This window comes from Lethenteron reissneri, chromosome 2 (genome assembly GCF_015708825.2).
Source record: "Lethenteron reissneri isolate LAM-NWPU_2019-01 chromosome 2, ASM1570882v1, whole genome shotgun sequence".
Taxonomy (NCBI): Eukaryota; Metazoa; Chordata; class Hyperoartia; order Petromyzontiformes; family Petromyzontidae; genus Lethenteron; species Lethenteron reissneri.
Genome location: NC_083780.1, coordinates 12,979,854 through 12,994,911, shown reverse-complemented (window position 1 = coordinate 12,994,911; position 15,058 = coordinate 12,979,854). Strand labels below are relative to the sequence as shown.

The following is a 15,058-nucleotide window of genomic DNA, read 5'->3' as shown; positions in this document are numbered from 1 at the left end:
GAGAGTGAACAAGTGGGGAAAGTGGAGAGATCTGGGAGACCGACAGATCGCGAGGCAGTGGGAGACGAGGAGAGAGGGTCGCGGGAGAGGGAGCGAGTGCATAGAGAGGAGAGAGAGCGAGGTGGGGGGAGTTTAAGCATCGCGAGAGAGGGAAAACACGGAAAATATTTAATTTAAAAGGGGGGCAGCACATAAAGCAAAGGAAACCCCCCCCCAAAAAAAAAACGACATGAACGAAGCAAAGTGCCGACTAAACCGAGCATCTTCTTGTTTCCTGTGATCGTAAACAAAAAATGAGAGAGAAGGGGGAGATATAAGCAAGGGAAGAGAGCGACACGGGGAGAGAGAGAGCGGTGGGAGAGCGCGAGGAGAAATACAGGGAGAAGGGAGGGAGAGAAAAGAGAGAGACAATCACTGGGGAGAGAGGCACGGGGGGGGGGGTGAGAGAGAGAAGCAGCGGACGGGCAAGAGGGGAGGGAGAGAGAAGAGAGAGGGGGGGGGGCAGCGACGAGGGGGAGGGAGCGAGGGGTGAGAGGAAGGGAGCGAGAAGAGAGAGGTAGAGAGAGAGAGACACAGCGAGGGAGAGATGGAGACACAGCGAGAGAGAGAGAGAGAGACCCGCCACATCGCTTCTCAATTCACCCGCGCAGCCGTGAGCAGCCATCGGCGCCCTTCGCTATGAAGAATCACGGAGAAGCGCAGCATCATCATCAGCAGTAGCAGCAGCAGTAGCAGCAGCAGCATCATCAGCAGCAGCATCATCAGCAGTAGCAGCATCATCATCAGTAGCATCATCAGTAGTAGCAGCAGCATAAGCAGTAGCAGCATCATCACCAGCAGCAGCAGTAGCAGCATCATCAGCAGCAGAATCATCATCAGCAGCGGCAGCATCATCAGCAGCAGCATCATCATCAGCAGCAGCATCATCCTCCTCTACTGTCACCTCTTCACAATCGGCATTTTTTTCGTCGTCGGCGCCGTGGCTGCCCGGAATGAGTAAATCACATTGAGATTTCATTGTTTTCATTTGTATTCATTTTTATTATCATTTTAGGCGGAGGGGGGGAGGGGGTGTGCGGCGATTGGATTTAAACGGACGCTCGCTCGCATACCTGTTACGATGCGTCTAATGAACGCGCCTCCTTTGGGGTTGACGGCAAATTAATTGCTAGATACGTGACGTGTCAACCGCCGCTGCTGGATGTTGCCTGCAACAAGGACAGCCAGCAACAACGCATATGTCGCGTGATGCACCACCATCACCACCATCGTCGTCGTCGTCATCGCGCGAGCTTGGGATGAAGATCGCGGTGGACGCGATGACGGCCGTGATGGAGACGGCGGCGATGGAGACGCTGGCGATGAGGTGGAATTGTCGGCGCGAGGCTTGAGAGAAGGTGGGTTGGGGGGAGGTGGTGGTGGTGGGATTTTCAGCGGCGCTCACGTTGCCTCTGCTCGTAGCCGAGTCCCAAAGCCACGGGGGTGATCAATGCGCGTCGTGGGCCTACTCCTCCACATGGTCGAGCCAGCCTCTTTTAAACAACAACAACAACAAATATACTACCTTGGTGGTGCACCCGTGTTCATGGCCATAGTCGATTGGAGAGATAAAGACAGCTCGGAGTGTGGGGATAGCCACATGACAGCTGTCCTGCGCACTGTCGGCTTTAATAGGTGCTCGCTAACAGCACGACCTAATAGTCTGTTCAAGGGTATATGGGAGGGGGGTTGCGTGTATGTGTTCACGTCCGTGTGTGTCTGTACTGCATGCAAGTGTACGCGTGTATTGCACGTGTGTGTACTGCATCTATATCAACTCGGTGTGTACTGCAAGTGTGTATGTAGTCCGTGTGTGTATATGCACTGCAGATGTGTGTGTGTGTGTTTGTAATTCTTTAGTGTGTGTGTGTGTGGTACGAGCGGTGGCGTAGTGGTTAGCGCACTGCGTTAAAACCCCCGGCGACCAGAATTAGAATCCTACTCACGGCCCAACATCAGCGGCGAATCTCTGAAACCGCTCCGGACTCTGCACTGGGTCCACTCGATGTACACGGTGCAGTGCGAAAACGTCAGCTCTGGGGAGACAAAGGCGGCCGGGAGTGATGCTAATATTAATACATGCTTAATAAAAAAACACAGCACTTGCCTCGACAGCTATACGGAGGATATTTGTCTTTGTGCACATACGTGCGCGTGCTGTGTGTGCTGTGTGTTACCGCACGTGCACGACCGTGTGTTGATTAGCGTTTGACACGTGACTGAATTTCAATCATAAGTGCCGCATTTCTGTTTTCACCCCTCTACCCCAGCAAGGCCACGCGGAGTCTCGAGGCAAATTGTCGGGAGGCTCCCTCCTCCTGCCTCGGGATATTTGGCGAAGTGTGGGCAGCCCGATTCGTGACGAATCAATTTTTCGATCAGTCGACACGCCTGGGCGGTTTCACGAGGCTGTGTGTCGCCACCTCCGAATTATGAAATGAAGAACATTTAACGTAACGCTTTATGCGTAATGTGATTGCCATTAAAATGCATGCCAGACGGTTTGTCAAACTGGTTGTGTGTGTGAATTATAAACCCGGCGGCCCGAGTTCGATTTCCGCTCACGGCCAACACCGGTGAAGAATTTCTTGAACCGGTCCCGGCCTCCCCCCCCCCTAGGTAGATTCGGCCCAAAATGTGTATCTGGAGCGGTGTGTAAACATCGCCGCAGGGGAGACAAAGGCAGCCGGGCGTGGTGTTGGCCACCCACCCCCACGTGTGCCGTTCCGGCCTTCATAGATGCTCGCGAATACCACTTGCCCCAAGGCTTATAGTGGGATCTTTGTTTGTACATGTTGTGATGCCTGGGTTTGTGTGCGTGGATGTGCCGATGCATGTGTGTGTTTGTCTTATGTGTTACACTGTATCTGTGTTACATTGCGTTTTTATTTATTATGCACGTTTGCGTATGTACGTGCCGTACACACGCTCACAGCACTTGCCCCAACAGTCTGTTCAGGCTATACGGGGCATCTTTGTATGTATGTGCGTTCGTACACATGTCCATACGTACGTAGGGTTCTCGCTCACAGCACTTGCCCTGACAGTCTGTGCAGGCTATGCGGAGGAACCTCTGTCTTTTGTGAATGCATGCACGTCCGTCTATGTCCGTGCGTGAGTGTGCTCGCTCACAGCACTTGCCCCAACAGTCTGTTCAGGCTGTTCGGGGGGCAATCTTTCTCTGTGTGCACCACCCACGTGTGTGTCTGCGTGTCTGTAAATCGTGAGTTCAATTGCTTGCGTACGTGCGTACATGCATCCGCTAATAACCAATGCATAGCCGATGCTACTTTGGCTGTATTGCGTTCTCGCAACATTGGCTCTTGTGACAGGTATAGCTGCTGCAGCTGCAACAGTCTATAGATATAACAAACAAAGAAAAACTCCACGCAAATCCTAAAACGGAAAAAGGTCAAATCTCCCTTCTACGTTTCCCAGCCCCAGAAATGTCACGAAATATTAGTCTTGTTCGCACATTAATAATTTATTAACATCACATACAACATGCGTGCCTATAAATGTCCTCACGTTACATAAGCTCGCGTGTGCGTGAGCGCACGTTCCGAGGGATATCGTCTATTGTTATAGGGAAGTGCGTTGCATATTACGCTGGAGGCGATATTGACACTGGCATGGCTAGAGATGGGATGATGATGATGGTGACGGCCTGGCAGTCGAGGCTAGCGACGGAATGCCAGCCAAAGGATTGAACCTCGGCACGAGGGGCTCGAACAGATGTGGAAGCGATGCAAATCGAGTCTCCGTGCACAAGGCGACGATGGGTGGACGATGGGTGGACGATGGGTGGACGACTCGTTGCAGCGTCGCGAGACCGTGGGGCCAGATCACGGCGGCGTTTGTGCGCGAAGCCTTCATTCAGCAGTGGACAGATCACGGCTGTTTGATGACGGTGATGGAATATTGATGCGAAATTGCTTCCCGCGAGAAGGCCACGCTGGGTTGGCAGCAGAGTCGTGCTGCATTGGGACATGTTGAGAAATTGAAACGGTGACGAGACTTTGCAGAAAACCCTCCACGCGTGGACATTAGAGGAGATCTCTGCACAGACAGATTTAAGGATCCACCGCTCCGCAGTTATAGTTCGGCAGGCCTCGTAGCGCTCCGTCCCTATGAACTAAACTATTGTGCCAGGCAAGAAGGCCCCACTGGGCTGTGCAGCTCTTGTTCAGAAGCGACCTGGCGATCACAAATGTGTCGCGGGCAAATACAATAAGCCACTTAACCTTGACTGCAGCCTTGCACCCCTTTTGTTTCTCAATCGTAAACAAATAAAATGTAATGTGAATAAGAACATAGGCTTGATGGAACAAAGTAGTTGTAGTTAGGTCCCAGTGCTGAATTTGTGTATCTCGCACCCCGAGCTGGGAGCTTGCACCCCAGGTGAAGAAGCACTGCTCTAAACGCATGTTAATTCTTAACGTGGATGGAGAGAGACACGCAGACTCCCAATATACAGCAGGTAGTCAGGGTCGGGATTGAACCCACGACCTCCTGTATACCCGGCGAGGTAGTTAACATCTCGCCACCGCGCTCCATAACAGAAAACACATCTTTGGCGGTTTCCCATCTAAAGTTGTAGCCATTGATCATCGGCATCAGCAGCAGCCATGCTCAATCCACTGCTGGATAAAGGCCTCCCCGAGTATCATCTTGAGCCGCTGCCACCCCCCCCCCATCTCGACATTTGCCATGTCGCAACAATCCACGCGGCACCTGCGCACGAGCTCATATCATCGCTCCATCTCCCTAACGGCCCCACGCGGGGAACGCAAACTGCCGTGGACACCGCTGCAGCTCTGATGTACGGACGAGAAACATCGAAGTCCGCAGGGGAAATGGCAGCGAATGTTAAACGTGCCCCACGGGAAGCTCGCAGGGACATGCACGCACGGCCCGGGAGACGGGACGAGGAACTCACGGATCGGGGTACAAACACAAATCGGAGCGACGTCGATTAGGGCAACAAAATGAAAATATGATAATTGTTTTTTTACCTTTCTATCTGGCAACAAAACTGACACCTTTTTACAAGGAGTCATGTTTGCATAGACCACAATACCTGCAGCCATAATGCAAGCAAAAAACATAACTCTGATAATATATGCACAATCAACTTCAAGGACAGTGCATATATAATCAGAGTTATGTTTTTTGTTTGCATTATGGCTGCAGGTATTGTGGTCTATGCAAACATGACTCCTTGTAAAAAGGTGTCAGTTTTGTTGCCAGATAGAAGGGTAAAAAAACAATTATCATATTTTTTTCTGGCAAATGAGGTTCCAATGGTGAAAATGTAAATAATTCGTACTTGGGCGGTTGGTGTCACAGCTATGCGCGGGAGGATGCCCGATGGGACGAGACTGCTAACGGAGTGTCGGCCAAAGGAAGGAGCGAGCCCACGTGGATGTAGAGGCCTCGCCGCGGACGGATGGGAGCGATGGGGTCGTCGGCTCGATCGTGCGCGAGCGAGACGGATCGCGCCGCAGCGGCGCGCCGGTCCGGCGAGTGATGGCGACGGGGCGGCGGAGACGTTCATTCGGTTGTGGGTAGATCCTGTCGGCCTTTTTTTTTTTACAGGTTTGATAAAATACGCACGGTGTGGTCTTGATGGAGCGGTGGCGCGGTGGGAGAAGATAGTGGCGCTGTGCATTGGCTCCCCGACCGATGCGCTGAGTTCGTATCTCCTCTCACAATTCCCTGCGGCCCCATTTGTAAATCCCGTGCTGGATGAGGATCTCCCCAAGCCGTGCGGGTTTGTTGCGGGGGGGGCGGTGGGGGGGGGGGTATTGGATCATACTTCATTCACCAGGCTTGCTCAGCGCGGCGGTTACTTGGAAGGCGGAGGGAGTAGAAGTGGAACCATAGAAGTACAGTCCAGTGGGTTTAGCTGTGCAACCGTCCTCTCTGCGGCCCACGACGTAGGCTCGCGCGGCTGGGTGCACGGTGGTCACCCAATGCAGTCAACTTCATCCGGGCTCAACCCGGCTCTCAGCTACTGAGATCTGACGAAATCGGGACAAGTCGCTGCGGGCGCTTTTGGTCGTGGTCTCCTCCGACCGAATATTGTGGCGCTCCACGCGCGAGGCATCGCTCGAGCCGCAACACGCATTGATTTGCTGACGACATGATCTGAGAATCGAAATGATCTGAGAAGTTGAAACCGATCGAGACTTTACACAAACGATTAGTTGGGGAGGTTCACGGAAGGCCGCCAGACTGGTGGATTACGAGGCAATGCTCCAATTGACTTGCGAGCAGTGTGTGTGTGTGCTGTGACACGTCAAAGCAGCTTTTGTACACAACAACAACAACAAAGTCACAGCGGTGTAGCCATCGAGTTTTCTGGCAGTGCAACTTCGCCGGGGGACTGATGGCGCGACTACGAAGAGCGAGGGGGAGGGGCACGGTGGGACCTCGTTTAGTTTGTGAGAGCATGGGCCATGCCAACCAGGCTAGGCCACTCGTTTTTGCCCAGAAGGTTGCACACTTAGGTGGCAGATGCATATGAGGAGAGCGGCCAGGTGTTGTTCGTTTTTTGGTTAAATTGTTTTTTGGTTGTCTTCTGAAAGTGCAAGGTCAAGTAGACTTTTTGTTCGAAGAATGGAGCTGTGGAAATGGTGGCAATTGTTCTGAATGTTGGGAGCATTTGCGTATGGGTGTATGTATGTTGAACTTCATTCGCACCATACGTTGCCAACCGTGCTAATTGGGTGCGACGGCTGTGATCAGCGAGGCCGTCGCTAGTCTTGACTGCCGGATCATCACCTCGTCATCATCATCATCCCATCTCTGGGCATAACAGCTTTTTGTGTTGAGTTTGGCGTCCTTCCCCCGCACCTCTGATTATCAGGGTTGGCTGCGTGCAGTGCGAAGTTTAATATGCGTGCGTGCATACGACCCGTACCTGACGGCGAGTTTGTGCTTATAGCAGAAACTCCGGACAAGGTCGTGCTGATGTTGAGAGATTTATTTCGCGTGACAGGCGACCGGGAATTAAGCAGATATCAGCGGTCACAGGGATAAGTGTGGGAACACTTCATTCAATAATCCGTGACAAATTGAATTATGCCACAGGTGTGACCCTGTTGTTTGCCAAAATTGTTAACGGTGAGGCCGTACGTCAAACAGAATTGTCGTGCCTCATCAGCTACATTTCGATCGGAAGGCAATGTATTATTTTTTGGCATTAATGCAGCCGGCCCACGTCTTGGTAAATTGTCATGATTCAGAAGTACGTGCGTGTGTGTGCATATATAGGTATGTATCGCAACTTGATTCTGTCAAAGATAATTTAACTTTACATCTTCAGGGGCGAAGCGATCTTCTGATGTGCAATTGTGCAAGGGCGCCGCTGTCTCTTGAACACGTGCGTCGTCTGCCATCTAGTGGCAGCATCTGGGGGGAGCGAGGGGGGGGGTGAATATGTTGCACGTGAGTTACCAGGGTCATGGACGAGTCACTGCAACGCTTTTACAGATATAGGTTACAGAATTATTAACGCGATCTTTACTTACCAGGGGATGTTCGGGGGCGCCTGCGGTCATCCCTCACAACCATTTCCGGCCTTCGGCCAGGAAAGTCACGAACGAAAATTGCACACGAACGACGCGTCCACACAAGCACTCGATGCTCCGTTTTGAAGTTTTAAAATGAAACATCTTTGAATTGTATTATGTTTTGAATTAGATAATTTTATTTCTTCATTAAAGCTGATATAATTTTACATTTGGAAGGCTTAATTGAAAAGGACATTTCGCGTGAATTTTCTCTCGTCGTTAAGTAGATGGCCTTGCTGGGGGATTCGGTTCGATGCGGACTGTCACCTGTTTGGGATTGCGGGATCGAGATCAGGCGACACGGAGCTGCTGGCCGTGTGAGAAGACCGCCGTCTGCAGATCGATTCCAACGTAATCGAACGTCTGTCCCTGCGCCTCCGTCGTTCATGCAGGGGGCGCGTAGGTTTGCAGCGCCCCCTGCATGAAAACGACGGAAAGTGCAGCGTTCATCACGGATAGATAAAGTTGTGCGCTTCTATCTTTACTTATTCAACCACTGTCATATTTCACTCTTTTTTTTAATGAAATAGACTTGTGTTATATTTCATGTATTGATGGGTATGGGGGGCAGTGGTTAGCACATGAGACTTTAAACCGGGGCAACCTGAGTTCGAGTCCAGTCACGGCTAATCCAGTCCGAGACTTTCACCAACCCAAACTGAGGGGCGTCGTGAAGTCTGGTAAAACAACCCCCCCCTGACCAACTTTGCAGGCCTTCATCCAGCAGTGGCTTTACAGATGGATGTACATTAAAAAAATATGCATATACAGCATATATAAAGATACATTATTTTAAAAACTTTACAACGAAGGTTGAAAGCATTAATGCATGTTGCCCTGTCTATCTGTAACCTGGGTGGTGGTGGTGTGGTGGATCTTGTCTCTCGTACAGGTGATCCGATATTTACTCGTTACCTGGTGATGATGCTGCTGCTGCTGCTGAGTTGGCAGCGGTGCACAAAGCACAGTTCGGAACAAAAATGCTCAACACATTCGTCATGTACGTGTGTTGAATTCCTCTCGCACCGTACGCAGGCAACCGTGCTAATTGGATGTACTGCATATGTTTGTATAATAGTCCGTATATGTTTTTATAATCGTATTATATATTAAGTGTTTGACGTTTGTGTATGCGTGTGTGTGTGTGCGTACGCACACGTAGCGGTTAGCGCGCTGCGCTATGAACCCGGTGACCCGGGTTCGATTGCTGCTCACGGCCAACACCACAGTGACGATTATCTGAACCGATCATGGGCCTCCCCTAGGTCGACTCAGCCTCAAATGAGTACCTGGTGCGGTGTGTAAACATCGCCACTAGAGAGACAAAGGCGGTCGGGCGTGGTGCTGGCCACCCACCCCCTCGTGTGCCGTTCCGGCCTTCATAGGTGCTCGTTAACAGCACTTGCCCCTACAGTCTGTTAAGGCTATACAGGGGATCTTTGTCTTTGTTGTGTATACGCATATTTGACATACTATACACATCGGTGAGCTAACAACAGTTGGCACAGTAAGGAGCACAGCTGGTGGCATCTGCCAGCCCTTTCGGTCAGTGAACCCATGGCACCTGCAGGGTCTGTCCCGTGACTTCCTGCCAGCGGCGAGCCTTCGACACTTCACGCGGGCCTCAAAGTGCACCTAGCCTGGCACAGTCACTAAGTGACTGTGACGTCACGGTCACTTCGTGGCCAATGGCGGGCATTGGTATTGGTACAGCCTCCAAAGGCGCTCGCTTACACCACTTGCCCCAGAAGTCTGTGAAGGCTATACGGGGGATCTTTGTATTTGGGTGGGGAGCGGTGGTGTAGCGGTACAAACCTGGCGACCCGGGTTCGATTCCCGCTCACGGCCACTGCCAGTGCCGATTATCATCTGAACCGGTGCTGGGCCTCCCCTAGATCGACTCGGCCCCAAATTAGTAGCTGGTGCGGCGTGTAGAAAACACCGCCGCTAGGGAGACAAAGGCGGTCGGGCGTGGTGCTGGCAACCCATCTCCGCGCGTGCCGTGCCCGGCATTCATTCGGTGCTACCCGCTAACATCACTTGCCCCATTGAACAGCACTTGCCCCAGCAGCACTTGCCCCAACAGCACTTGCCCCATTGAACAGCACTTTCCCCAACAGCACTTGCCCCAACAGCACTTGCCCCAACAGCACTTGCCCCATTGAACAGCACTTGCCCCAACAGCACTTGCCCCATTGAACAGCACTTGCCCCAACAGCACTTGCCCCAACAGCACTTGCCCCAGCAGCAGCATTTCAAGGCTATTGCGGTGGACGTGTCTTTGTGTCTTTGTGCGTCCACTTGGTGTGCCGGACGCCGAGCGATTTTCCGGAGTTCAGCCCTGGACAACTCCGAATGAGTTTAAGTCCTGAGTGTGTTCGCGAGGTGCACCACACACACACACAGCCTGCAGCAGACTGTTTGGGGCAAGTGCTGTTAGCGAGCAGCACCTATGAAGGCCGGCATTGTGGCGGGGTGGGTGGCCGGCACCACGCCCGGCCGCCTTTGTCTCCCCAGTGGCGATGTTTTCTGCACGTCGCAACAGGTACGCATTTGAGGCTGAGTTGACCTAGGGGTAGACGCACACTGCCCGCGACAGCCAAGCCCCGTGAAGCCACGTGTGGCTGTGTGTAGCTGTGTGTGTGTATCTGTGTGTAGCTGTGTGTAGCTGTGTGCGTGGCTGTGTGTGGCTGTGTGTATCTGTGTGTGGCTGTGTGTAGCTGTGTGTGTAGCTGTGCGTGGCTGTGTGTGGCTGTGTGTAGCTGTGTGTAGCTGTGTGTCTAGCTGTGTGTGGCTGTGTGTGTGTAGCTGTGTGTGGCTGTGTGTGTAGCTGTGTGTGGCTGTGTGTAGCTGTGTGTGTGTAGCTGTGTGTATCTGTGTGTAGCTGTGTGTGTGTGTAGCTGTGTGTAGCTGTGTGTGGCTGTGTGTGTAGATGTGTGTAGCTGTGTGTGGCTGTGTGTAGCTGTGTGTGTGTAGCTGTGTGTAGCTGTGTGTGTATGTGCCGTGTCGGCCTTCATAGGGTGCTCGCTAACAGCACTTGCCCCAACAGTCTGTTAAGGGGGATCTTTGCCTTTATCTGTGTGCTCGATGTGTGTGTGCTCCGTGTGGATCAGGCCTGCAGTTCGGCTGGGCATATGTCGACATATGTCTACGTTCTAGAGTGAGTGAGAACCCTTCAGCCACCACAGTGGGGACCTCAGAATCAAGCTTATGCATTCATACTGGAGGAGGAATCTGATGAGCTATAAAGCTCTGGGCGAGGATGACGTCACTGGACAGGGATGACCTCACTGGGCAGGGATGACCTCACTGGGTAGGGATGACCTCACTGGGCAGGGATGACCTGATTGGGCAGGGATGACCTCACTGGGCAGGGATGACCTCACTGGGCAGGGATGGCGTCACTGGGTAGGGATGACGTCACTGGGTAGGGATGACCTCATTGGGCGGGGATGACGTCATTGGGTAGAGATGACATCACTCGGCAGGGATGACCTCACTGGGGAATACCTCACTGGACGGGGAGGTGACGTCACTGGGCAGGGATGACCTCACTGGGCGGGGATGACCTCACTGGGCAGGGATGACCTCACTGGGCAGGGATGGCTTCACTGGGTAGGGATGACGTCACTGGGTAGGGATCATCTCACCAGGTGAAACTGCTGGGGCAGAGGGTGGCGGTCGAGTGCCGGCCCTGCCAACACGCAATTTTACAGCCGCTTGGAACGCGATCACAAAACTAAAAAGTTTAACACTTTCGCGACCAATCTCATCCTCAATACAGGTTTTTGTTACGGGTTAGATCGCGTAAATATATAAATGTGTCGTTAAACCTGGCACCACCCGGCACAGCCAATTCGTAAAGTTTGTCACGTAAACAGAACGTGCCAATTCGTTGCTAGCGCAGAACAAAACAGGTTTCTGTAGGATAAATAAAAACAAAGGGGATGCAACCACCCCAGTGTGGTCCTCCTACATTCTACAAGAAGGGGGGGGGGCGCAATAATTACTGGGGGGAGGGGGGCGGGAGGGAATCGTCCCTCACTTGTGTACGGTAGGAAATGTTCCGGAGAGGATTTATTTAGCAGCGCTTTAGCCGCGGCCTCGTTGCCTGAGGAGCTTTGCAGAGACCCCCCCCCACCGCCCCCCCCCCACCAAATGTGGTTTCAGGCAGGGGCGGTCCTGCACAGACGCAATTTTCCTCGCCTGCTACAGCAGAGATAATATTTTTCATCAGCTGTATACGACACTGAACGAAAGCTTGCCTGGCCTGTCACTCCATCCACACGGGGCTCTTTCTGGGTCTTCTCGGTTCACAGTTTGCGGCTCCTTTAATTTCGACACTTGGACTATTTTTCTGGGACACCTCGCCACCGGCTTGGAATGTTCACGGCTGGCCTGCCGAACGATCGTCCTGGATTTGAGCAGACTGGATCACGGTGTGAGGAGCTCGCAGAAAGATCTAGACACGGTCCCGTCATAATCGAGCTCGTCCGGCAGGCGAGGAGGCTGCGTTTGGCTGGGGTCATGTGGCCACCGCATGCCCAGCCACCGCGTGCCCAGCCACCGCGTGCCCAGCCACCGCGTGTCCAGCCACCGCATGCCCAGCCACCGCATGCCCAGCCACCGCATGCCCAGCCACCGCATGCCCCAGCCACCGCATGCCCCAGCCACCGCATGCCCAGCCACCGCATGCCCAGCCACCGCATGCCCAGCCACCGCATGCCCCAGCCACCGCATGCCCCAGCCACCGCATGCCCCAGCCACCGCATGCCCCAGCCACCGCATGCCCAGCCACCGCATGCCCAGCCACCGCGTGCCCAGCCACCGCGTGCCCAGTCACCGCAGGTCCAGCCACAGCATTGCCCAGCCACCGCATGCCCAGTCACCGCATGCCCAGCCGCCGCATGCCCAGTCACCGCATACCCAGCCACCGCATGCCCAGCCACCGCATGCCCAGCCACCGCGTGCCCAGTCACTGCAGGTCCAGCCACAGCATTGCCCAGCCACCGCATGCCCAGCCACCGCATGCCCAGCCACCGCATGCCCAGCCACCGCATTGCCCACGCAGATTCTGTTTGGCCGGATAGAAGGGGGCTGAACGGGTGCGGCACGGGCTACAGAAGACATGGGCTTATGCGGTAGGAGATGATGAGGAGCTGAGTTGACTTTTCCCACGGCTGGCACCATTGGGTATGTGTGTGTATATCTATACGTATGAATATAGGTCGACTCAGCCTTAAATGAGTACCTGGTGCGGTGTGTAAGCATGGCTACTGGGGAGACAAAGGCGGCCGGGCGTGGTGCTGGTCACCCACCCCGTCCTGTGCCATGCCGGCCTTCATAGGTGCTACTCACTAACAGCACTTGCCCCAACAGTTTGTTGAGGCTATACAGGGGATCTTTGTATGTGTATGTATGTTGAACGTCTTTCCCATCGTACGTAGCCAACCTGTGCTAATCGAGGCGTGTGTGCATGTACATCTACGTACATGCGTCTTACAGATGGCTAAAAACAACACCATGTAATTGCTACTGTGTGGTATTGGTAATTGCTTTGTAATTGGTCAAATATCCAAATGCCGAAAAATTATCTGCAAAATTACCCAATTGGGATTTCACGCAGCAAGAAAGCAGAGGCATCGCTACCCTCTCGCGGGAAAAAAAAAAACTTAGCCAGACCCTTGGGGCAGACGAGCACAATACCTACCGCACGAATGAATATAAGTACGCGTGTATCTGTATTAAACATCTATACGATGCGTAATGTAAATATATACATACACAAAGACATATCGCTAATATGACACGGCATGGGGAATGCCGTCATCCAATAGCGGATTGACAAAGGCCTGTAAATTATTCGTGTATAAATAAATATTCATATTAATATTAATGTGTGTGTGTGACCCGACCTTCATTGGTGATCACTGACAGCACTTGCCCCTTAGAGCCTGTGCAGGCTATACGGGTGATCTTTATATTTGGTGTGTGCATGTGTGAGTGTGTGTGTCCGTTACACGTGGGGTGGGGGAGCGGTGGTGTCGTGGTTAGCGCGCTGCGCTCCCAACCCTGTGAACCCGAGTTTGATTCGCGCTCACGGCCAACACCGGTGACGATTATCCGAATCGGTTCCGGGCATCCCGTAGGTCGACTCAGCCTTAAACGAGTACCTGGTGCGATGCGTAGAAAACATCGCCACTGGGGAGACAAAGGCGGTCGGGTGTGGTGCTGGTCACCCGTTCCCCTCCCCTTGTCATGGTACTCGCTAACAGCACTTGCCCCAACAGTCTGGCAAGGCTATACGGGGGATCTTTGTCTTGGTCCCGTTACACGTGGGGCTGGGCTACTGGAGGCGAGGGCTGCGTCGCTCTTGTGATTTCACTCACGTAACCAACTCTGCACGGGGAAGAGACCACGGGGAGAGAGAGAGCGGGAGGGGGAGAGAGGGGGTAGAGAGAGAGAGAGAGGGGAAGGGGTAAGAAGGAGGAGAGCAGAGCGTGAAATCTTTCATTTAAAAATGGGAAGGGGGGGGGGATTTACATAAAGCAAAGCATTGAAAAAAAAACAAAAAAAAACCTAAATGATGAACGAAGCAAAGTGCCGACTACACCGAGCATCTTCTTGTTTCCTCTGATCGTAAAAAAAAAACAAGAGAGAGAGAAAGGGAGAGAGAGAGAGCGAGCGAGCGAGGGTTACATAAAGCCCCGTTTATATAAAAAAAAAACATTTTACGAAATGATGAACGAAACAAAGTGCCGAATACACCGAGCATCTACTTGTTTCCACTGATCGTAAAGAAGAAGAGAGAGACAGATCGAGAGAGGCCAGGAAAGGGAGGAGAGTGGGGAGAGCGAAGAGAGAGCGAGAGAGAGAGCACAGATGAGAGGGAGAGAGACGATACGGCTGCGGAGACGTATTGTCATATTCCAGTTACCAAACATCCTGGCTGGGCCCGGGACAGTCCCGGTGGTTTCTGAAATCCTCTCGCGGTGTTCTGGGACATTTTGTCAGTGCGGTTTCAAAGACTTCTGCCCACGTGCTCAACTCATGGTACGCGTGGGTGAAGACGGGGGGGGGGGGGGGCTAGTGGTTAGGCAAGGGCGGGGCTAGTAGGTGAGTGGGTGTGGCCTCGTCAAAGTGGGCGTGGGGAACAGAGGGGTGGGGGAGGGGGCAGTGCTAAAAAACAAACCGCGTGTCCTCGTTGAGCCTCTGGGAAATACTGCAGATTGAACCAAGCGTGAGATGGTTTAGGGACGTTAGCATCCAGGCACCATCATCCACCCTTCAAGCAGTCAGGGCTCACCTGTCCACGCTGTCACCTGGCCAGGCTTTTACCTGTCTACACCTGGCCCATTCAGGCTCTCACCTGGTCAGGCTTTTACCTGCCTAGGCCTGGCCCATTCAGGCTGTCACCTATTCAGGCTTTTACCTGTCTACAC

At 53.0% G+C, this 15,058-nt stretch overlaps 1 protein-coding gene across 1 annotated transcript in view; it reads left to right on the top strand.

The window, feature by feature from the left end:
* Nucleotides 1-577: 577 nt before the first annotated feature.
* The window catches only part of LOC133343042 (neuroligin 4-like), a 41,228-nt gene continuing 26,747 nt past the window's right edge, over nt 578-15,058 (top strand). The window contains exon 1 of the mRNA XM_061552493.1: nt 578-1,397. The gene's annotated coding sequence lies outside the window, so the exon portion shown is untranslated. The remainder of the gene's footprint in view (nt 1,398-15,058) is intronic.